The 23,029-nt window shown below is 38.1% G+C and overlaps 1 long non-coding RNA gene across 1 annotated transcript in view; it reads left to right on the forward strand.

Annotated features, from left to right (window-relative positions):
• The window catches only part of LOC116488108, a 120,672-nt gene that overhangs the window by 91,998 nt on the left and 5,645 nt on the right, over positions 1-23,029 (forward strand). The window contains exon 2 of the long non-coding RNA XR_004253131.1: positions 17,024-17,086. This is a non-coding gene — a long non-coding RNA (uncharacterized LOC116488108). The remainder of the gene's footprint in view (positions 1-17,023; positions 17,087-23,029) is intronic.

The raw sequence follows: 23,029 nt of genomic DNA on the forward strand, positions 1-23,029 counted from the left end.
CATTCTGTAAGGGCAACCTCTCCTGTTATTTACTATCCTATTCATCACTGTGTCACCTGCAAACTCAGACAACATTTGATGTTGTTTACATTCTTGATAAAATTATTGAATAGAACTTGGCAAAGTACTAGTCCCTTGGGATATTGCCCCACAAATTTACAAATCTCTACTAACAATTACATTTTGAGATCTCAGCCTCTGCCTGCTTGATAAATGACTAAAAAATCTCTTTCTTATTTTTCTATAAGGCAAATTTGTAATCAAGCTCAGGTGATAATAGCTCTAATATTCTGATGAAATTCAGATACACAGTTCTGTATTACTATTGTATACTGGATTGTGATTAAAAACTTGGGTGAGGAAGGTAAACATGGAAAGTCACCTTTTTTAGTGTCCTGTCACATGCTTTAAAAAGCCAGCAAAATGCAGTACCAACAATTCTCAGGTCATTTGGATTACAACTGACTGGAAGATCTCAAAAGTAATTGAGATCTTGATGAAATAGTACATTTCTAGCAGGGCTCTGGGTTGACCAGAAATAATGCTGATATCGTTTAATATTGGTATCATTTAATATTGATCTAAATGAGCTAGAATTAAATACAGAAAAACATCTGAGTGATTTAAAGACTTGAAGAATGATGAATGATGATTAAATAAGGCCACTAACAGAGTGTAATCTAGGTAGTATGATGAAATGGTCCATTCAAACAAATTCATTTGCAATGCTGTCAAGTGAAAATACAGGTATGTGCAACATAGGTGAAGTTGCTGATTGGAAGAACAGGGAAGCATTTAGGGACAACATTAAAAAGGGAACAGGAAGTAGCAATATAGATGCCTGTGTTAGTTGGGAGACTAATACTGTATTAATTAATTATTTAATTGATGCTAATTAATGTAGCCAGTAGCTACATTTTTTAGAAGGCTGCTGAAAGAGAAGAGAAGAGAACAAAAGAAGAAAAGAGAAATTATTAGTTCTAAATTAGTGATAAAACCATGTAAAAACCTGAAGATTTTGAGAAAACTAAAGAATTAAAATTAATAATAGTAATAAAAATAATAATAATACGTGTGTCCTTGTACGGATCTGGCTGAGATGGAGTTAACTTTCCTCACAGCAGCTCATGCAGTGCTGTGTTCTGCACTTGTAGCTAGAGCAGTGCTGGTATCAGCCCCTGTGTTTTTGGCTATTGCTGTGCAATACTGGCACAGCATCAGGACTCCCTCTGACCCTCTGTAAGCCAGCAAGAGGTGGGGAGGGGACATCACTAGAGCAGCTGAACCTAAACCGACCACAGGGATATTCCATACCATAGTGTGTTGCACTTAGCAATAAAAGTTGGGAAAGGGAAGGAGGGAGGGGGCTCTCGTTGTGTCCTCCAATCAACTGCTATGTGTATTGAGGCCCCACTTCCTATGACCTGCCTGAGCATTGGTTGCTGATGGGAAGTAGAGAATAATGTTTTTTCTTCTCTTCCACACAGCCTTTGTGTGTTTTGTTTGTTTGTTTTTCTTTCATAGAATCATAGAATCATAGAATATCCTGAGTTGGAAGGGACCCTTAAGGATCATCAAGTCCAACTCTTGACACCGCACAGGTCTACCCAAAAGTTCAGACCATGTGACTAAGTGCACAGTCCAATCTCTTCTTAAAGTCAGACAGGCTCGGTGCAGTGACCACTTCCCTGGGGAGCCTGTTTCCAGTGTGCAACCACCCTCTCTGTGAAGAACCCCCTCCTGACGTCAAGCCCTAAATTTCCCCTGCCTCAAGCTTAACCCCGTTCCCGCGGGTCCTGTCACTGGTGTTAATGGAGAAAAGGTCTCCTGCCTCTCGACACCCCCTTACGAGGAAGTTGTAGACTGTGATGATGTCTCCCATCAGCCTCCTCTTCTCCAGGCTGAACAGGCCCAGTGACCTCAGCCGTTCCTCGTACGTCTTCCCCTCCAGGCCTTTACCATCTTCGTGGCCCTCCTCTGGACACCCTCCACAGTTTCATGTCCTTTTTATACTGTGGTTGCCCAGAACTGCACACAGTACTCGAGGTGAGGCCGCACCAGCGCAGAGTAGAGCGGGACAATCACCTCCCTTGACCTACTAGCGATGCCGTGCTTGATGCACCCTAGGACACGGTTGGCCCTCCTGGCTGCCAGGGCACACTGCTGGCTCATATTCAACTTGCTGTCTACCACGACCCCCAGATCCCTCTCTTCTAGGCTGCTCTCCAGCGTCTCATCGCCCAGTCTGTACGTGCAGCCAGGGTTTCCCCGTCCCAGGTGCAGGACCCGGCACTTGCTCTTATTGAACTTCATGCGGTTGGTGATCGCCCAGCTCTCCAACCTATCCAGATCACTCTGTAAGGCCTTTCCACCCTCATTCGAGTCCACAACTCCTCCAAGTTTAGTGTCATCAGCAAACTTGCTCAAAATACCTTCTATTGCTACATCCAGATCGTTTATAAAAATATTGAAAAGTACCGGCCCTAAAATGGAGCCTTGAGGGACCCCACTGGTGACCGCCCGCCAGCCTGACGCAGCCCCATTTACCATAACCCTTTGGGCCCTGCCCGTTAGCCAATTGCTCACCCATCGTATGATGTTTTTATTTAGCTGTTATGGTGGACATTTGTCCAGTAGGATCCTATGGGAAACCGTGTCAAAAGCCTTGCTGAAGTCCAAAAAAATCACATCAGCTGGTTTCCCTTGGTCCACCATACGGGTGATCTTATCATAAAAGGAAATCAGGTTAGTTAGGCAGGACCTACCCTTCACAAACCCATGCTGGCTGGGACCAATGACTGCTTTGTCCCCCAGGTGCGCCTCAATAAGTTTCGAGAACCATCTTCTCCATGATTTTTACCAGGCACTGACGTGAGACTGACAGGCCTGTAATTGCTAGGGTCTTCTTTCTGACCCTTCTTGAAAATCGGCACATTTGCCAGTTTCCAGTCTACCGGGACCTCTCCAAATTCCCAGGATTGTTGAAAAATAATTGAGAGAGGTTCCGCGATGATGTCCGTCAGCTCTTTCAGCACTTTCAGCTCTTTCTTTCTTTTTTTTTTTTTTCCTTTAATTTATCCTTATCTCAACCTCTGAGCCTTTTTTTTTTTTTTTTCCCATCAAATTTTCTCCCCCCACTCTTCCTTTGGAATGATAGAGGGGTGTACTGGAGATTAGTTGGCTGTCTACAGTCCTTCAGTGAATGTTGTTAGCCACCAGAAAAAAAAAAAATATCTAACAAATAAAAATATATATATTTTTTAATAAATTTATTAAAAAAAAAAATCTAATCTAAATAAATCTGCAAACTTATGGAGGGTACACTATATCCAATCATGCAGATCATTTGATGAGATATTGAAGAGACGTGGCCCAATACTGAGCCTGGGGGACACCACTAGTGACTGGCCTCCAACTGGATTTAACTCCATTCACCACAGCTGTTTGGGCCCAGCCACCCAGACAGTTTTTAATCCAATGAAATGTACACCCATCAAAACCTTGAGTGCCAGCTTCTTCAGGAGAATGCTGTGGGAAACACTGTCTAAAACCTTACTGAAGTCTAGGTAGACTGCATCCATACCCTTTCCCTCATCCACTGAGCACGTCATCTTGTCCTAGGAGAACAGGTTCATCAAGCAGGGCCTGCCTTTTATAAACCCATGCTGACTGGGCCTGATCTCCTGGTCGTCCTGTAAGTGGTGTGTGATGGTCTCAAGATAATCTGCTCCATGAGCTTCCCCAGCACGGAGGCAGACCAACAGGTCTGTATTTTTCCCAGATCCTTTTTCCAGCCCTTCTTGTAGGTGAGCATCCCATTTGCTAGCCACCAGTCTAATGGGACCTCCCCTGCTGGCCAGGACAGCTGATAATGATGGAAAGCAGTTTGGCAAGCCCTTCCAACAACTCCTTCATTACCCTCTGGTGGATCCCATCTGGCCTCATAGACTTGTGTACATCTAAGTGAAGTAGCAAGTCTCTAACCATTTCCTCTATGAGGGCTTAATTCTGCCCTATGTTCCTATCTACCAGCACAGGGCGCCAGGTACCCAGAGAACAACTCGGTCTTACTACTAAAGACTTGAGGCAAAGAAGGCATTAATTACCTCAGCCTTTTCCTCATCTCTTGTCACTATGTTTCTCCCTACATCCAATAAAGGATGGAGATCCTCCTTAGTCCTCCTTTTCTTGTTTCTGTATTTTATAAATACATCTTTTATTGTCCTTAATGGCAGTAGCCAGATTGAGCTCAAGTTAGGCTTTCCTAATTTTCGCACTGAACAGCCTCATGACATCTTTGTAGTCCCTCTGAGAGGTCAGCTCCTTCTTCCAAAAGTCATAAACCCTCTTTTTTTTACTGATCACAAGCCACAGCTCTGTGTTCAGTTAAGCTGGTCTTCTTCCCCACTAGGTCATCTTTCAAGCACACGGGGACAGCCTGCTTCTGTACCTTTAGGATTTCCTTCTTGAAGAGTGTCCAGCCTTCCCGGACTCCTTTGCCCTTCAGCACTGCCTCCCAAGGGACTCTGACAACTGGTTCTCCTGATGAACCAAAAACAAAATTGATGTGGTTTTATTGTTCAGTGGTGGTTGCTACAGTCATTGTAATTGTTTTTGCAGCTGGTGTATGGTGTGAAGTTAAGCAATGACATTTCTAATTGCCTTTCATAATAAAGGTACATACAGATATATATAAAGTGTCCATTGGTCCAAAATGGAATCATTCATTCAAAACCAGTTTATTTGGTTTGGTAGAGGATTAACTCAGTATTTAGTGGTTAAAAACATCTGTTAACAAATGTTAGCAAAAAACAAGTGGTTAAGCATTTTCAGAGGATCCTCTCAAATTACAGTCCTAATGCCTTCCCTCTCACCAGTACAATAGTTCTGTAAAAGCCAAAAGCAACATTGCTTCCCAGATTCCCAGCATTGTGCATTTGAATTTACTTTATTAAACTTTTCATCCTTGCACTGCATGATGCTTTTTGATAAGAAAACATCAAATCAGATGTAGCATCTGGAATATTCCATTAACTATTTTGTTAAACTATTTAGATATCTGCATTTACAGTAAATGAAAATGAGATTAAGTATGATAGTATGACTTGTTTCATATAATTAAGTTATTATATATGAGCAGAAAAAATACAAAGTAAGTTGGGGAAATGACTATCTTGTAGCATTTATGTTTCAAACAGCTTTTTACAGTCTTGCCCTTTCACCATGTTGTGCTTTCCCATCAGAATTGATCATGGGCTGCTGAAGATAAGGAAGGACCAAAGGAGGTTAACACCAGTGACAGGACCCGCGGGAACGGGGTTAAGCTGAGGCAGGGGAAATTTAGGCTTGACATCAGGAGGGGGTTCTTCACAGAGAGGGTAGTTGCACACTGGAACAGGCTCCCCAGGGAAGTGGTCACTGCACCGAGCCTGTCTGACTTTAAGAAGAGATTGGACTGTGCACTTAGTCACATGGTCTGAACTTTTGGGTAGACCTGTGCGGTTGTCAAGAGTTGGACTTGATGATCCTTAAGGGTCCCTTCCAACTCAGGATATTCTATGATTCTATGATTCTATGAGGTTCTAATGTCGATAGTTGGCTCTTATATGGTACCTGCACACTATCTCTAATGTTATTTAATATCTTCCCTGCATTTAAATGTTCAAATAAGTTGTCTTTATGGTTATGTAACTGGGATCACTGATTTATTTCTAATTCATTGAGAGATCACACCCAGTTATATGGGAAGTTACTTGCAACACTGTTGTAATCATTTAACCACCTGAATTCAGCTTGATTGCAACCAGAAGTGAAACCTCCTAGAACATGTTTTCTGTATGTAGGTGACCTCATAGCCTAACACACTAAGAAGAACTAAATTCTTCTGCATCTTATGGTGAATGAGAAGTATACAGATAATTTTACATTTCGTCTTTGACCTATTCATTGCATTCTCATAGATTAAATAAATGTGTCTGTATATGTATGTATTTCAGGCTCTAAATAGTTTCCATGTATTTTCTAGTACATATGCTTGTGCTTACAAAAGTAATAATTCTATTTTCAAAGTGTTTTTGACAATCTCCTTTTTATTATTTTCAACCAGGTCTTTTGTAATAAAGACATACTGTAGCTGTATAGAAGTCTGATCCCCTGTTAATTTAGTTTACCAAAGGGTTACATCCAATTGACCAGCTACTACCTCCTTAAATCCAATTAGCTGGCTGTGACCTTTTCTATGGCTGTGTTTTTGTATTTTCCTTCAGAAATTGTCTTGCCTGCCTCCAAATAATTTCCTCAAAAAGTCTTTTCTTTAAAAGCCAGACAGAAAAATATTAACTTGATAATGCTAGCTAAAGTGTCTCAAGATTTTCTCTTGCCATTGAACATCAATTACTCATGAGTATGGGCTTTCAATAACTATCATTACTCAAAATCCATCTGAATTTGTAACTTCATTTTATAACAAGTATAAAAACAATCATGGAATTACAAATAAATAAATCTGTTTCCTGCTGCATGTTAGTCTTATACTAAAAACAAAAAAAGGGTAAAACCAACCAACCAACCACCACCACCAACAAAACTTCTCTCTCCTTAAGGTACTGAGGTCAGTGTTGCCAGTATAAACATCAGAATTTGCTGTGATTGTTAATTTCTTTTTCTTAAATTGCCATCAAATGGCTTGTTGGTATCTGCAGTTAATTCTGTAGTATACATTTCATTTTGAGATGGTTTGTTACCAGCTCAGGAACATAATGGCTGCCTGTTAAAGAGGATAAAATACTCAAGGCTGAATTTATCCCATCTAATTTGTTTACAACCACATTTGTCTACAGATTTTTAATCTGCATAGTCATGCGCTTGGGCTAAAAAGAAAAAAAAAAAATAAAAAAGATAAACACTGCCAGGGCATGATTCATCTCATCCAAGTAGAAATATGACAAGTTGCTGATGATCCAGATTTATTTAGGGTTTATAAAAATGAAAGCTGAGCACGAACACCTGAGGAAGAACTTCATACTCCTAAGGATAAAATTTCTAGCATCAGGCATAAATATCCACAATGCAAACATGTCTGAGTCAGTCCATTTTGCAGTTAGTGGACAGAAATAAGTACCTCAAGGACGTAAGCCCTTTTCTTCCAAGGTAGCTACTACTAATGTAAAACTATATAAAACTGTATTTCTGCCAACAGTTAAAAAGAAAGATGAGACAAACCCCACCCTACCCACTCTATAAACCCTATAGATCTATCTTTGAAAAGCTGCAGCTGTGCCTATAATATCTGTAGCATTTTCTGCTGTAAATTTGCAGGACTTTATCATAAATTTATAAAAATGAACAAAACCAGCATTCAGACTTCACTTCCATGCTGAAATTCAGCCTGTCTCAATGCAAATTATTCATGCAAGCAGAGACCATTGTAACACCACCTTTTAAATAGAAAGTATAAAAGGAAATGTGCAGTCTTCATGGTTTTTGTCATTCAAAAAAAAAAAAAAAAGAAAAGAAAAAAGATATAATCCAGGTTAGAATATCTCTTTAATAGTTGCTTTGCAAAAAGGATTTTGTTTGTTACTGTACATTGCTTCTTCAGGTGATGGAACAGTTTAGTGTACTATTTGCTATTCCCAAAACACCAGATTGAAATCAAGCCTTCATTCTTAAACTATTTTTACATTGCTTTGTGCTTTTTTTAACTCCATTTCTGCAAAAACCTATTTCAGCTCACACCATCTAATTCCTACTCATATATAGCTCCGTTAGTGCTTGATTCATTCTGATGATTCTTTTTTTTAGTTGCTATCTAGCTTTTCAGCAGAAGCAAGGATAGAATTTAATCCAATACTTACTACATTTCTCTTCTACCAAATAAAAACAATTAGGTAATACATGGGAGAGGGTTTGGATTATAACTGTATTCTTTTTCCTAACATACTTACTAAATCTAAAACAAGTACCTCGGACTTGTACCATTGTGGACTGGTTTGCCCAGCTTCTCAATGACTGTAGTCACTGGAAGGATACTCAAATGGTGAATTTGGAAAAAAAAAAACACACCACCACCACCACCACCAACAACAACAACAAAAAGAAATATAGAAAAGAAAGTGACCTTTCTATCCCTCTGAATGACTAGTTATAGTTTCAGACCCCTATGCTATCTTGAAACAGCACAATAACACTGAAGGAATATATTAAGCTCCACAGTCTAGACTCTGATATTCCTCTAATATTAAAGTGAGCTATGGAACTGAGTCAGAACAAGGTCTTTTTTAAAATCAGGTCTTTTTTTAATTTTTTTTTATATATTTATTATCATTTATTATTCTGGAAGATCAGAGAATTCTAACATCTTCCAGCTCCAATGTGTACTGTACATATTTTATACTGAAACAACAAATGCAGTTTGTTCACAGATAAATCAATCCTATATATTTATACTGGAAAAAAGTCTGTTCAACCCTTCTAGGACTAAAATGTTCCTGCTGGTGAGAAGAAAAAAAGAAAAAAGAAAAAAACAATTAAGAGGCTGCTAAAACTAGCAAGAGCTAAGAAAAGAACTAATCAGCTTCCAGCTCGGCATTTCAACACTCACTGCCAATATGCAAGATCTACAATTCTGAAATAAACACAAAATAATGAATCTTGTTTAAATTGCAGTTCAATTTTCTTGGAGTAACAGAGAGAAGGTTTCCAGCTAAATATATCTTTTCATGGAAAACACAAGCAATAACAATTCGCATTATAATGTTATACAAGAACTAGTAAGGTTTTCTGTAGTGGTTTCCATCTCAAAAGACACAGAAAATTGAACAAATACTCCTTGTGACCAGTTTCCACACAGGCTTCAGTCTGACTCAAGATCCATGTTACCATGCAATGCTGTGGCAAAGCCTATCTCTTCCTCCCCACAGCCCTGGCCTGGACCCCACTGGGGCTGGTCCAGCCTTGTCTTGGCTTTATCCCCAGAGAGGAGCATGATGCCTGGGGCTGGAGCTGTCCCAATGCCCCAGCTACCCTGCTCCTGGCAGGTGGTGGGATGGGCTCTGGTTCCAAGCCCTGCCTTGCTGCTGCAGAGAGCTCCCACTGCTCCTGGACCCCCCATGGAATTTCCATCCCTGACATTTCCATCATCAGACCTAAATCTCCTTCTGAAACCTTCTGAAAAAGATCCTCACTGCTCATACACTTGCACCTGAAGCTTCCCCCTCCCTCTGACCTTGTCTGCCTCCTCTGCTTCTACTTCATTGCTCCGTTATGATCCATTCAACATTGCAATCCCCCACCAGTGGCAGTTCCACTTCCAATAGTGTTAAACGCCTGGCACTTAACTTTAAGTGCTAATTGCCTGGTAATGAAACCTTTAATCATCAGGTGATTAAAATTTTAATCACTAAAAGGCCTGTGGAAATCCACTACATAATGCTGAAGATTAGTTTCTAAGTTTCTTTAACATGTGCTTCTAGTGAAAATTGCCTTATGTTGTAGAGACCAACAGACTACAGCATGTGAAATTTGAAGTTCTTCAGCAACTTCTGTGCCAAGAAAATGGTTAAGGAAGTGAAAGATACAGATGTAAATGTAGACTATAGTTAATTTTAGATTATTATATTAAATGGATTTTTCTTTTTAATCTTCAGGTTTCCAAGTCACTAGGAAAAAGATATTCTTGCATTAACCTCCTAGCAACTAGACACAATCTGCTTCTCCAATCAAATTGTAGAGGACAGTTGAAAATCTAGCTTGAGAAAATATCTAGAGGAAGCTTTAACTACTTTGTTGTACTGAATGAGAAAGAGTAGCTATTGTGCACATGGATCAGATCTTTTCATCATAAAAAATTTGCATTTGCACATGGATTCCAAATTAACATGCTAGACTGTAATGACACTAGTAGTTCAATGAGCCACGAACTAAGAAGGATTTACCAGACAGAACAAGCCATCTGCTACAATCTACTGTATCCACTTTCAGAAAAAAAGAAAAAAAAAAAAAAAGAAAAAAAAAGTCTATATTTGAAAAGTTCCCTAAACTCAAAGATGTCAGTATGCACATTTCAGATGTCTGTCTTGGCATTTCATAACCATATATTAGCTGGTGCAGAGTAGGAAATCCTTTACCAGTCAGACAAACAGACAGAATAGATTTTCAAAACTGCATTTAGGAGCAATGCAAGTATCTCTGAGGACTTTCAACATTCTCCCTCAAAGATATGTTTTTACAATACATTAATCATCTGGGGTTACCTTACACTAGTAGCAAGAAAATATAAAACATGCATCAGAACGGCAGCATCTGACGTCAGGCAACTGTAGCTAATACGGAGTAAAGAAGAAGCTGGTCTGCACTTCTAAACCTTTGCAAATAAGCTTTCCTGACATTGAATTTGTTGCATTCCCTTATTCCATGGCTTTATTGCTTTTCAGGCTCATAGACTGCTTTTCCTTATGCATGTCCTTTGCTTTTCTAGCAAAGCAAGTGCTTCATGCACTCTTTGTTACCATGCTGTAGCTTCCTGTGATCATGAGCATACCAAGCAATGCAGCTGCTAGAAGTCTTATTAAGCATAATACAATTCTGTGTGAATATAAAGACATGTAAGGCAGATAATGGCTTTGCAGGCTCACAAAAAAATTTGAATGTATCAGCATATTGCTCCATCACTTCTGAAGCATTAAAAAGCATTTAAAGCATTTTTAGTCTTTCAGATGAAGAGTATGATGATAATTCTTTACCTCTATGCTATCACAGAAGTATCAAGAAATTGAGAGGAAGTAATGGAGCTGAAAAAAGTTTTCACATGGTCAACAGGAAGCTTTGCAGAGATAGATATGCAAAACACAGCCTCACACATCTTAAAAACAACTGCATAGATTTGCCTTAAACTAAGCCTGAAAAAAAAGAACAATTTTTCATCTGGAAGAAACAAAATATTTTTAAATCCAAAAGAATGGATCAGTGAAAAGCATTACATATTGATTTATAAAATAGCTTAGTGTATTCCAAACACGCAAAATATTTTCTGTAATGTTATGATTTAAATGTAAAGGGAGAAAACTCCCAAATACAAGCAAACCATGTGTTTGTTGTTGTTATTATTTTTGTTTTGTTTTAGTAATCTTGTATCAAAGGCTAAAAGTATTTACTGCTGCCTAATTTACAACTGTGTTTCTATTTGCCTATACATTAGCTTCATATTATTATTGGTTTATCAGTGATTGGAGACATCGTCAGAATGAAAGGCATTATAAAAACTAAATTTTATTCTATTCTGGTCCATTTGTAAAGGTCAACTCAGCAATGAATCAATGCAGTACTAGAAGGGGGCAGATCTCCAGAGACTGGAGATATCAAAAGGGCTGACAAACTGTGGTGTTTCGCAAAATCAATTCACTACAAGAGACATGTTATGCCAAATCCATGCCTCCTACACTAAGCTGGTCGTATTGCATTGATATCAAGGGAGTTGAACCTGCTTACATCAGGTTCAAATGAGACTCAACACGACAGTCGTCTGGGATACAAATTCCTCCTAATATATGGAGTTATACCAAGGATCAGTCTGGCCATGTTGCTTAGCATTGCAGGTTACTTGCCTAGTTGTTTGTGTGATGATCACTACGAGTCATACACTGCACTCTGCATAGGACCTTTTGGGTCTAGTCTTTTTGGGTCTAGTTACAGATTTTTCATCTGCAGGACCTCCTGTGTTTTCTTTTATATAAAACCCTGCAGAAGAATAGGCCAGCATTATAAAGGGTCTCATCTCACTTATGATCTGTTACTTTTACTAGATCAGGTGCAAAGCAATAGGTTGACAAATCAAAACCAATATATCCTTTGTTAGAAAACATCATTTAAAAAGACACCATTCTATGAACATTCTGTAAAACAAAACGTGGCAAGGGTTAAGGGCTAGTGGAGACTTTGGCATTTAGTTCTTTGAAGCACTAGTGTTCCTGGTAGTTGAGACTGAAGCCACTATAAGTAGCTTTATTTCTGCTTTTTTCCTTATTAAATTTATTCAGCTTGTTTGCAATGCCAAATTCTATACTGTTTTAACTCTTTAGTTCCTCTTTTTCATCTTGCTATAAAATTTCCTATAAAACTTTTAAACATTCTGGTGTTTCAGTATGTACATGATGAAGCTGTAATTGTGTGACCTACTCTCTCTAAACTATTAAAAATACTACACATTTCTATTACTAGAATAGCTTCCTTCATCTTCAAGAGTCACACTGCTAAGAAGTTTTTTTTTTTTACTAAGCTTATTATTCTCTATTTTTATAGTGATCTGGTTGATTTCTGGTTTTGCTTATATTAGGGATTGGAGCTGTGTTCAGTGTGTCTGGCTCTTTTAGTTTCAGACTTTCACTTCATATTCCAAACATTCTCTCTGTTTTTCACCTGTTTTAGCCCTTGATTCTTCCTTCCACTAATGCATGGGGCTCTGACCATGTGTTTAAGTCCTCTTCTGCCTGAAAAAACTGAGTTGTTTGCAGATTTTTTTTCTTATCAAGGCAGTCATAGAATTCTCTAGAAGCATGTGTATATTGGTGTATTTTCATTTGCTCATGAAATTCAAATTTTGATGTAACATCGTGTCTTATTTTTTTTTCTTTCTGAAATTGTGGTATTCTTATCTCCATTCTTTTTGTCTCCCTCAGTTTTCTTGCTCCTTTAGATTGTCCAGCCTGAGGCTCTTGTTTATTAGTGCCAGCTATCTTGACTTTAACCACACTGCACTTACCTCATAGTTCCTGATTTCTAGCTCAGAGACTCCCATCAGTGATTTTGTTCATCTGTCCAGACACATACTTTCTTCTGTTTATTGGCATTGACAAAACTCTGGGCAATCAGACCTTTTACCAGCTGGACTACAAACTGAAAATATGTAATATACCTTTAATAGTTGAAGTGTGTGTGTAGGTGGTGACTGAAATGACTTTGTTTTCTAATCTATATCTCCCCTAGTAATTCAGCAAGGCTCTTAAAGCACTACCATATTGCCACCTTAGGGAAAGTCAGGTCAGTACTTAGGTTTATAAGATGTGTGCAACCTGAGCACATTAAGTATATTCAGTATTTTGTGATTTTCCAGAGGAAAATGTGTTGGAAAGAAATGCCTACTAGCCTTCATGTGCAAATGATCACCAATAATAATTAGGGATTCAGACAGAACTGACATTGCCAAAAAAAAAACCCAACTAATTCTTATTTCTTGGTCATTCCTCAGAAATATAAGCAGAAATATGAAAAAAAAAAAGTCAGAAAAAATATATTTGATTACCAACATAAATTTAGTAGCAGGTACTTACAGTGTACAAAGAACAAACGGAATGTGCAAATCAGCTTCTATGAGTCCCAGTGAAAAACTCAGTCTGAACACATACCTAAGTCATTGAAAGGCTCTCTTGCTTTTGTACATGATACTAGTATTCTAATGTCATCTCAAGTGATATATAACGGAACCAATTGGATACATGTAGAAGGGTGGCTAAAATAATGTCTTCTTTTTTTTTTAGCAGAAAAAAAAAAAAAAAAAAAAAGGAAAGCATCTTCTCATCTGATATTTTTTCTTATTTCTTTGTACAAGGTATTCTACTTCACAGTGGTCAGTTTCTGCAATGACCATCATAAAATATAAGTGTAAATAGATGTTACAGTTACCATAAGTATAGAAGTATACAGCTACCATAAGTATAGGAAATAATATAGGAAATTTAAGGTATCAACTGCTACTGTATAGCTTTTTATATGAAATATTATACTGTAGCAAAGGTTATTTTCCTTTTCAACTTTACCATGCATTTCTGGCTATTATGCATCTGTCAATCAATGTAATGATTCTGGATTAGAAAACTGAACATAGCAGGGGAGAAAAAAAAAAAAACAAACCTACAACAAAACTCTTCGTCTTTTTAAAAAAAATGAAGCTTTCACATACAGGGAAGAATTTTCTATTTCTGAAGAAGGGTGAAGAGCTAGCACATTTACCTCTAAGCCTCTAAGCTCAATGGTAATTTGAAAGGCAGAAAAGGAAGCAGTAATTTCAGAAGTGAAATATATAAGGTCATTCAGAAGCATGGGCTATGATATATAAAGCCATTCAGAAGCAGTGGCAAAGCAATCTGATGATGATCTGCAGATGCGGTGTGAGCTTTTGGCCCTCCTAGCACACTGCCAGATGCTTATGCAAATTATCAGGCATTTTCTCATACCTATGGGTATCTTCCCTTATGATCTGTCTGTACCAACCAAAACCATATTCTCCAGGTACACTGACACACAGCACTCTGTGAAACACACATATGCTTCTATCATCAGAGTTAACAGGGAAATTTTAATGCATATGTATTGATTGTCCACTGTTAATTCAAATGCAAGTGAGAATAAAAACAAAATTAATTAGACTTGGAGGAGGACTTTGTTTTGATCTCTGTCCAATATGAATCAGAAATAATTCAGCTGAAGCCAGCAGAGGCAGCCTTGTACTGAAACACTGTAAGTGAGATCTGACCCAGGCCCATGGTGTATGTTACAAAAGTCTGCAGTATTCCCTAACTGGGATCTTTGAAGTGTTTGGTGTTCTTGGCTCCTCTGCCGAGAGAAGAGGGATTTCATTACTTGAAAGTGTGAACTGTAAAGATTTTAATAGCAATCATTGGATATTTGTAGAAATGCACATTTGTCTCTTTTACCTGATCTTAGCTACTGATTAATGCACATCATGTTACATAAGGCAATTGACAAGGGGATCTCCAAATGTTTTCCTGTGACTGTGGCTCTGCTGAAGTCAGTGGATTTATCCTTGTAGTAAACTCATCCTTTTTTCCTTATTTGTGTACCTCTGCCTCTTATTCTGTACCAGGACAAATAGCCTGCACATTCAATACCAAGTAGTGAATCATATCCTTAATCATCTTTTTTAGTGAACTTTAATTTTGGCTTTTTATTCACAGATATGTATGTGAACTGTGATACATGAAAAGTGTATAACGCACGATACTAGACCATGCAAAATTTGATGTGTCATATTACCCCTCCTGAACTCAGCCACAGTTCATTGTCGGTGAAACGTTGTACAATCCCACTGGCTTCCCTTGACTGGTTTGCAACCCCTCTAAAGTTGGCAATTTAGTCAAAGGCAGAATTTGGTCATCCGTTTTTAGCATGTGTCAAGGTTTTGCTACTCGGTTACCACCAGGTGGTAGCATTTTAAAGCATTGCTGCTATTTTAGAACAGCTATCCTGTATTATTTTGGCAATTTTTCTGTGGTTTCTTGTAAAGGTTAACATTAAGGAGGTTGGCATGGTAACCCACTTAGAGTGGATCGAATTGTCATGTGGAGAGTCCAAGCATGAATTAAAACATGGAAAGGTTTCCTTCTGGGCAGGGACCAGAAAGACTGGGATTGTAGGTTGTCCCAGTTTACGTTCCCATAATACCAGAAAATGGTTTCAGCACCAGGAAAAAATGCAGTAGAAGAAACTCAGTAAAAGAAAAAGTTTCATCTTGATTTTAATATGATATTAATTTATGGGAGAGATTTTATTAAACTCCATAATACATTGTAATGGAGGCAGATACTTTGATTTTTCAAGGCATAGCTAACCATTAAATGTCTTCATACAAAAACATTGAAATATTTTTGTACATCGTTTGAGGGAAGATAGTGGATTTGATGGCTCTCTTAAATAATTTCTTTTTGTTCACTTGAAGAGTTTTGCATCGGTGGTTGATGAGAAAGTTATTTTCAAGCGCTACCTTGCTGACTGTTCTGATTATGTTTTAGGTTTTGTTTGATGATTTTTCTCCTGCCCACATTATGAGCCAGAGAATAAAAAAGCCTTTGTAATGAAGGAATAACGAACCAGCACTGTAACTAGAAGTTTTGATACTTGGAACACCTTTTGCATTTTCCAGTCAGCTCTTCCTTGCTCTTTATCCTGAATGCTTTTTAACAGTTCTGACACCTCAAACACTTTATTTTGCTCAGATACACTTTCCCTCTGGCATGTGCTCTTAAGATGTCCCCCTCCCAAGCAATAGTCTGAGTCCAATGAAAGTCATCCTCTGGATGCTTCTCTAGGTCACTTCACTACTTTATCTTGTTAACCCAATGTTGAACCCTTGCTTTGTGGAATTAGAAATGATTTAGAATAGATAAATGTGGGACATTTGAGCCTGAAATGTGACTACTAAAGTTTACAGGGGAGACTAGACAAAAACTGATGGATTATATGTGTTCAATATTAGAGACCTAGCCTACAGCAACAGGGCACTTGTCAATAGGCAGGATCAGAGCTCGGTTTCTGAAACTGTCAGGGGCTAAGACCAAAAACATACCATTCGTATTATGCTAGTATATGTTCTTATCTTTTCATTTTTTATTTCTCTTCTTGTTTCCAGTTTGAGAGATAAAGTCTGGATCAGTCTACCTTACTTAGGCTTGTGTATGTTTTCAGTGCCTTCTGAAGCAATCTGTCTTACTTAAGTGTATCAGATCAGTAGTAGCATTGCCAAGACAGGCACCTTTCAAAGTCTTCTGAAGGAATTGCGTAGAAGCCATGCTGAGACAGAAGCCATTTAGATTAAAAAAAAAAAAAAAAAGGATGAAATGCAGGCCTCAAATAAGAAGCAGTTTTCTGAGAGCAATGGAAAATCAAAACACATCATTTACATTGCATGTGTATAGAATATGCAGTAGGCAACAGCTCTGCAGGGATAACTACAGACTCTAAAGCTTTGGAGAGTATAAGATTGTATTGTGTCTTGCTGGAATATTTCAGATTAATGTTTTGCAGCTTGGGCAGAGGTTACTATTTTTAGTGGTAGACACAGTGGTATTGCTATCTGAGAGAATTTATTCAAACACAAATAAATAAATCTAACTGCTTTTGCTAAATCCAGCTTATATCTGTTGAGTCTTGCTTCTTATGTAAATTAAAATATATAAGATGAAGATTGTCTGTGGCTTTTAACTATTGTCTTTTATTCTTTTCTTTCTGTTAGGATCATTTCCTCCAGTTTTGAAGACCACCATCTACTTCTGTTTCATGGCTTATAATCATCTAGGTAAGAAAAAAAGTGTTATTAAAATAGATGTAACTTTATTCCCTAGAATTAACTGTATTCCCAAGAATTCAGTTCCATCAGAGCTGTAGGACTGTGCTTGTAGAAACGCTTCCCCTGAAATTTGAACTTTAACATATACCAGCAATTATCTTTCTTCCATAATGGATTTTTTCCTTCTCAAAATAATCATTCTACATGTATGCACATCCTGCAGACTGTTCCATTTTCATTTCTTTCCCTATCAGAGAAATGCATTTCAGTGTTACCAGATTTAAAATTCATTTTATGCATTAATTAGAAAAGAATGCAGCTCTTACTCTGCATTAGGATAAAATGCAATTTGCCCTCTTTTACTGTGTGTTTCAGTTAGGAAACTTAATCTTTTAGCTAGTGCAATTGAAAGTTCTGCCTCTTATGTTGCTGCTGCTGGCTCAGTTGGAATGCAAACAGCCTGTCTTTGAATTGTTTTCTCACTGCAGACTTGTGGACTCTTTAGCCTTTCCTATAAGAAAGCAAAATTTGGAGATTGAAGTGTGTTCAACATGATTATACGCTAAGCCTAATTAGAACTAAATTTCTAATAGGAAAAACAAAGTCTAATGTTTTCTTGAAATTTCTGTTTTAAACATGTGAGAAAGATCCTATACATCTTTACAGTAACTGCATGGGTTCTAACGTCCCTTTTATCTACTACTGGACTTTCATGGGAATTGTTCATTGGATATTGAATGATCCTGATGGATGTGGGAAAATATTAATATTGATATCTATCATAAATATTTAGTGAGCTTAAGAGATTTCAGATGCAATTTTAAGAAGAAAAGTCCCATTATGTGGCAGACAGTATTTTAAAAATAACTTAAAACTAAAATTATGGTTCAGCCCAAAAAGTGTTCATGTTTATATGTGTTCATGTGTTTTTCTCTTGGGATTAAAAGCATTAAATTATGTAAAATACCCAGTAAAGTAACCTTTCTTTTAATTTTAATACATGTATTTGTGGTAAGTGTCCCATGCAATTGGTAATACTGATGTTTTGAAAGGGATATCTGCTTACTGATATTCTCTTCAAGAAATTATTCAGTGAGGTTTTGTTGTTGTTTTCATGGCTTTTAACTTACTTCTTGAAAACTAATTAATCAAGTGTAATCATTAGGTTGTGTGAAATATTTATAAACTGTAATTTCCATTGCTGCAAATGTTCTTCAGCATCTCAGTACTGTCTCTTAATGACAAGACTAAGGAGAGGGAGAAAGACATATGTATAGGGAGCAGTTATCCCTTTACTCTAAACAATGAATTTTTCCTATGAATATTATATTTCTACAGAGAATACTTCAGAGATGTAGAGATGTTGATATTTGAAGCTTATACCAACATTTGGCCTTATTTATTTATTTATTTATTTATTTTCTGAAACAATTGGCAGGAATTATACACTAGGAAATTATACACAGGAAATGTTAACTCTTTCAGGAAGGTTTTAATTGTACTTGATAATAAAAGAAATCTCTAATGTTTTTTGGCTAATATTAGGTCTCAAAATTGTGATGATGGTATTCAAAAGCATTACAATCCACAGTTTAGAGGATTCTATTTAGTTTCTCACAGTATCTGTCTTGTTACTGAGAATAACTCTGGGATTAAGACAGGCCACTTTTACCCTGAGAAGCTATTTAAGAAAACAGCTTAACTTCTGGGAAAGTGCCACAAAGTGTTAGTCTGAATGAATTTTAGATAAGCCTAGAGATGGCTCTGCTGTAAATAGTAAACAATTCTGCTTTCATTGGTGCAGACTAATGCAAACAGGTCTGTAATGAGCAAATCAGAAAAGCAAACTTGAAAATGGCAAGAAAGAGCAAAACAATCTTCAGATCTGTATTGTTTTCAGAAGCATGACACCAGAAGCAAAATGGTGATACCTGAGTTACAATACAGAGCATATTAATCAAGGATTAATCAACAAGAGGAAAGAAAGTTTTTCAGTAATGATTGTTCATTTACCTTTACTAGATGGTCTTATTTACCAGTTGACAAATGTCAAAATGTGTATAAGAAGTGAACTGAAGCAAATTATGTTGCCTAAGAAACACAAATGGAAGAGAGTTTGCGGAGCTAAGAGAACAGTTCTGTTAAGGTCAAATAAAAGCAAAATTGAAATGTCTTAGTTATTCTTAGGGAAAAACAAGGAGGAGTTGATAGAGATGTAAGCAATTTTAACTTTAGGATTATTTTTACTTACCTATAAAGCAGCAGAAGGTTTTGCTATTACCAAAGGAAAAAAGTTTATTTAGAATCATAGAATCATAGAATCATTAAGGTTGGAAATGTTGTGCTTTAACCCAGCAGGCAGCTGAACACCACACAGCTGTTTGTTTACTCCTCCCCACCTCCCATAGGATGGAGGGGACAATCAAAACAAAACAAAATAAAAACAAACAAACAAACAAACAAAGGTAAAAAATCATAGGCTGAGATAAAGACAGTTAAATGGGACAGAAAAGGAATGGAATAATAATAATGATAAAAGAATATACAAAGCAAGAGATACACAATGCAATTGCTTGCCACTCTCTGACAAATTCCCAGCACTGCTCCCAAGCAGTGCTCCCCCTGCCCAGTTTTATTGCTCAACAAGATGCTGCATGCTATGGGACGTCCCTTTGGCCAGCCTGGGCCAGCTGTTCTGGCTGTCCCCTCCCAGCTCCTTGAGCATCCCTACTCCCTTCGCTGGCAGGGCAGCATGAGAAGATGAAAAGTCCTTGGCTCTGTGTGAGCACTGCTCTGCAGCAACTAAAACATCGATGTGTTATCAGCATTATTCTCATTCTAAGTCCAAAACACAGCACCATACCAGCTACTAGGAGAAAAATTAACTCTATCTCAGCTGAAATCAGGACAGAAACTAATCAAACAATGTATTATAATTTTCTTTAGTTTCCCAGGCTCAGCTCCACACATCAGTTATACTGCCTTAAGTGACCTTTTGGACCTCACTACATAATTTATTAAATCAGATAAAGCAAAAAAATCAAGATTTCAGTAATGATTAATTATTTATTTAAGTATCAGTGGATTTGCTCTTTCTAGTGCAGCATATTTATCTTATTCTGCTGGATTTACCCTGCTATGCAGCTGAACTCCACTACAACCTCTCTCTCACTCTCCCTCCTCAAAGTAAAAAAGGGGAGAAAATATGATGAAAAGGTCTCAAGGGCTGAAATAATGACAGGGAGCTCACTCAACAATTATGGTCATGGGCAAAACAGGCTCAGAATAGGGAGATTAATGTAATTTACTGCCTATCATTTGTGGACTACAGCAGTGAGAAACTAAAATAAAACTAAACATACTTCTCCCCCCTGACCCCTTCCCATCCACCCTCTCCTACCTCCTCTCTTGCGAGCAGCAAAGGGAAATGGGTCATGGGTGCTGCGGTCAGCCATTGACTCCATGGTCACTCCCTGCCCCTGCTCCCCATGGCGTCCCTCCCACGGGATGCCATCCTTCCCCAGCTGAGCCTGCAGGGGCTGTCCACAGGCAGCAGCTCTCCAAGAACTGCTCCCACATGGCTCCATACCACGGGGTCCATCCCCCACGAGCAAACTGCTCCAGCACGGGTCCCCCATGGGTGGCAACTCCCCCCAGACACCCTGCTCCTGCGTGGGCTCCTCTCCACGGGCTGCAGCTCCGGCTGGGACCTGCTCCTGTGGGGGCTCTCCATGGGCCGCAGCCTCCCCCAGGCCACATCCACCTGCTCCACTGGGGGCTCCTCCACCAGGGCGCTGCATTGTGGAGATCTGCTCCATGTGGGACCCATGGGCTGCAGGGGGACGGCCTGCTCTGCCAGGGGCCTCTCCACAGGCTGCAGGGGAGCTTCTGCTGCGTGTCTGGAGCGCCTCCTGCCCTCCTTCTGTACTGACCTTCAGGGCTGTAGGGCTGGTTCCCTCCATATTTTCTCTCTCCCGACTCCCAGCTTCTGTAGCACACCATTTTTTCCCTTCCTTCAATCAGCTCTCCCACAGTCTCACCCAGCATCACTCTGTGGCTCGGCTCTGGCCAGCAGCAGGTCCCCGTTGGAGTCACCTGGAGTGGGCTCTGAGCTGACATGGGGCAGCTGCTGGGCTCTGTTCACAGAGGCCACCCTTACAGTCCCCTGCTACCAAGCCCTTGCCACATAAACCGAAGAAACTTATACACGCATATCAATAAATATCTGTTAATTTTTATAGCTTTTGTATTTTATATTCACTTTCAATGATTCCTATATATATGCTTCACTAATCGTGTTACCAAATGCAAACATCCCTGCAAGCCAACCATGAGTTCTTTAACTATCCCTTCTGTTATTAGCTGAATTTCCAAACACAAGCAATGCTAAACAATCCATTTTGTAAAGAAAAACAGGGAGGCAGCCATTGAAGTCATTGCTACCATGCATTTCTATGGGATGTTAGTGTCACACCAGGAGCAGGTGAATCAGTGGTAAAAGTACAAATGAGTGTACTGGCATAATTAGAACCATTTCTTGAAAATCTGGAATGCCAGTCAACAGACGAGCAGTTAGTGTCAGAGTCAACCTACAGTGTAATTGTGTACTGTTGCTTGCAAAGCAAATAAATAAATAAATAAGGATTCTAGTACCAGTATTTATTCTCTGTGAAGACCTTTATGTTTCAACACTGGAAGTAAAGCTCCCTGAAATCACTGTAAAGTTTCCCATTGGCTTCAGTGGACATTTGATGAGTGTTTTTATGCATTGATTGATTTCATGCTATTTTGGCAAACCTTCTTTACAAATATAGCTTGATAAACCTCTCACATTAGTTAATGTGAAAGTTAATCAGCTTTATCTACGAGACAGGTGTCTCCATTAATTTCAATAAGATGACACAAAGGTTCCCAATTATTGTTGCTATAGTTTCAGGCATCTTTTCTTTGGAAACTTTGTATGTCCAAATCAAGTTATCTTAATAACATGTTTGTTTTACTGTCATATTTTCTCTTCTACCTGAGAGTCTAAATTTTCTTGTTATCTGGTCATTTTGTTAATAATGCTTTGTGGAAGTGTAGTCATTTGTCCTACTATCTAAAGCAAAATTAATGTAATTTATTTCATTCTACTCTACTTTAAGACCTCTATTCAGAGTAACATATATCCTGTTTCATAAAACTACACAGAATCATAGAATCCTTAAGGTGGGAAAAGACCTCAAAGATCATCTGATGTAACCATCCCCCTAAATTTTGAATTTCAAAACAATTACATGCAATAGTTTTGATTCTCATCAGGAATAATTCAATGCCTTGAAGTAAAAAAAGCTACATCAATGCTTATGGAATATAGCAAGATATACACTGTATATCAAGATATGTTTGCAGGTGGAACTTGAAATTATAGCAGGGGAAATAAAACACAAAAAGCAAAACATGGGGGAAAATGGTTTATTCTACTTGTATATATCAGAGACAGATAAAACTATTTTTTTTTTCTTAATTTTAAAAATTGGTCCGTTTCTAAAACTTACAAGTCAAAGCATTTTCAGCTAAAAAATATCAAACGACTTAATATCAAATATGGTTTAAACATGACTTTCTACATTCATTTTTTTTCCATGACAACATGGATAATTCAAGGTGGATTTTCAGATTTTAAAAATATATTTTAATCCTACCACAAAATGCATACACTGGATGTATATAAATTACATTATAAAAGGTAGACATTTTTTTCTTGTCGATTTGGTAGAAAGAGCAATAGCAACAATAGCCTGACTGCTGAGCAAAGCACTCAAAAATAAATGAATGCCTAAGTTAAAATTGCCTTTTCAATATGAGTCTTGTGCATATTGGTTTAATATTCTTTCACTGCTCTCTGTATCTGTATTTCTACCTGTGGTATATTTCTGTTGAATCTTAGTTCAGGTAATGAAAGAGACAGTG

Source organism: Aythya fuligula, chromosome 3, assembly GCF_009819795.1.
Source record: "Aythya fuligula isolate bAytFul2 chromosome 3, bAytFul2.pri, whole genome shotgun sequence".
NCBI classification, from domain to species: Eukaryota; Metazoa; Chordata; class Aves; order Anseriformes; family Anatidae; genus Aythya; species Aythya fuligula.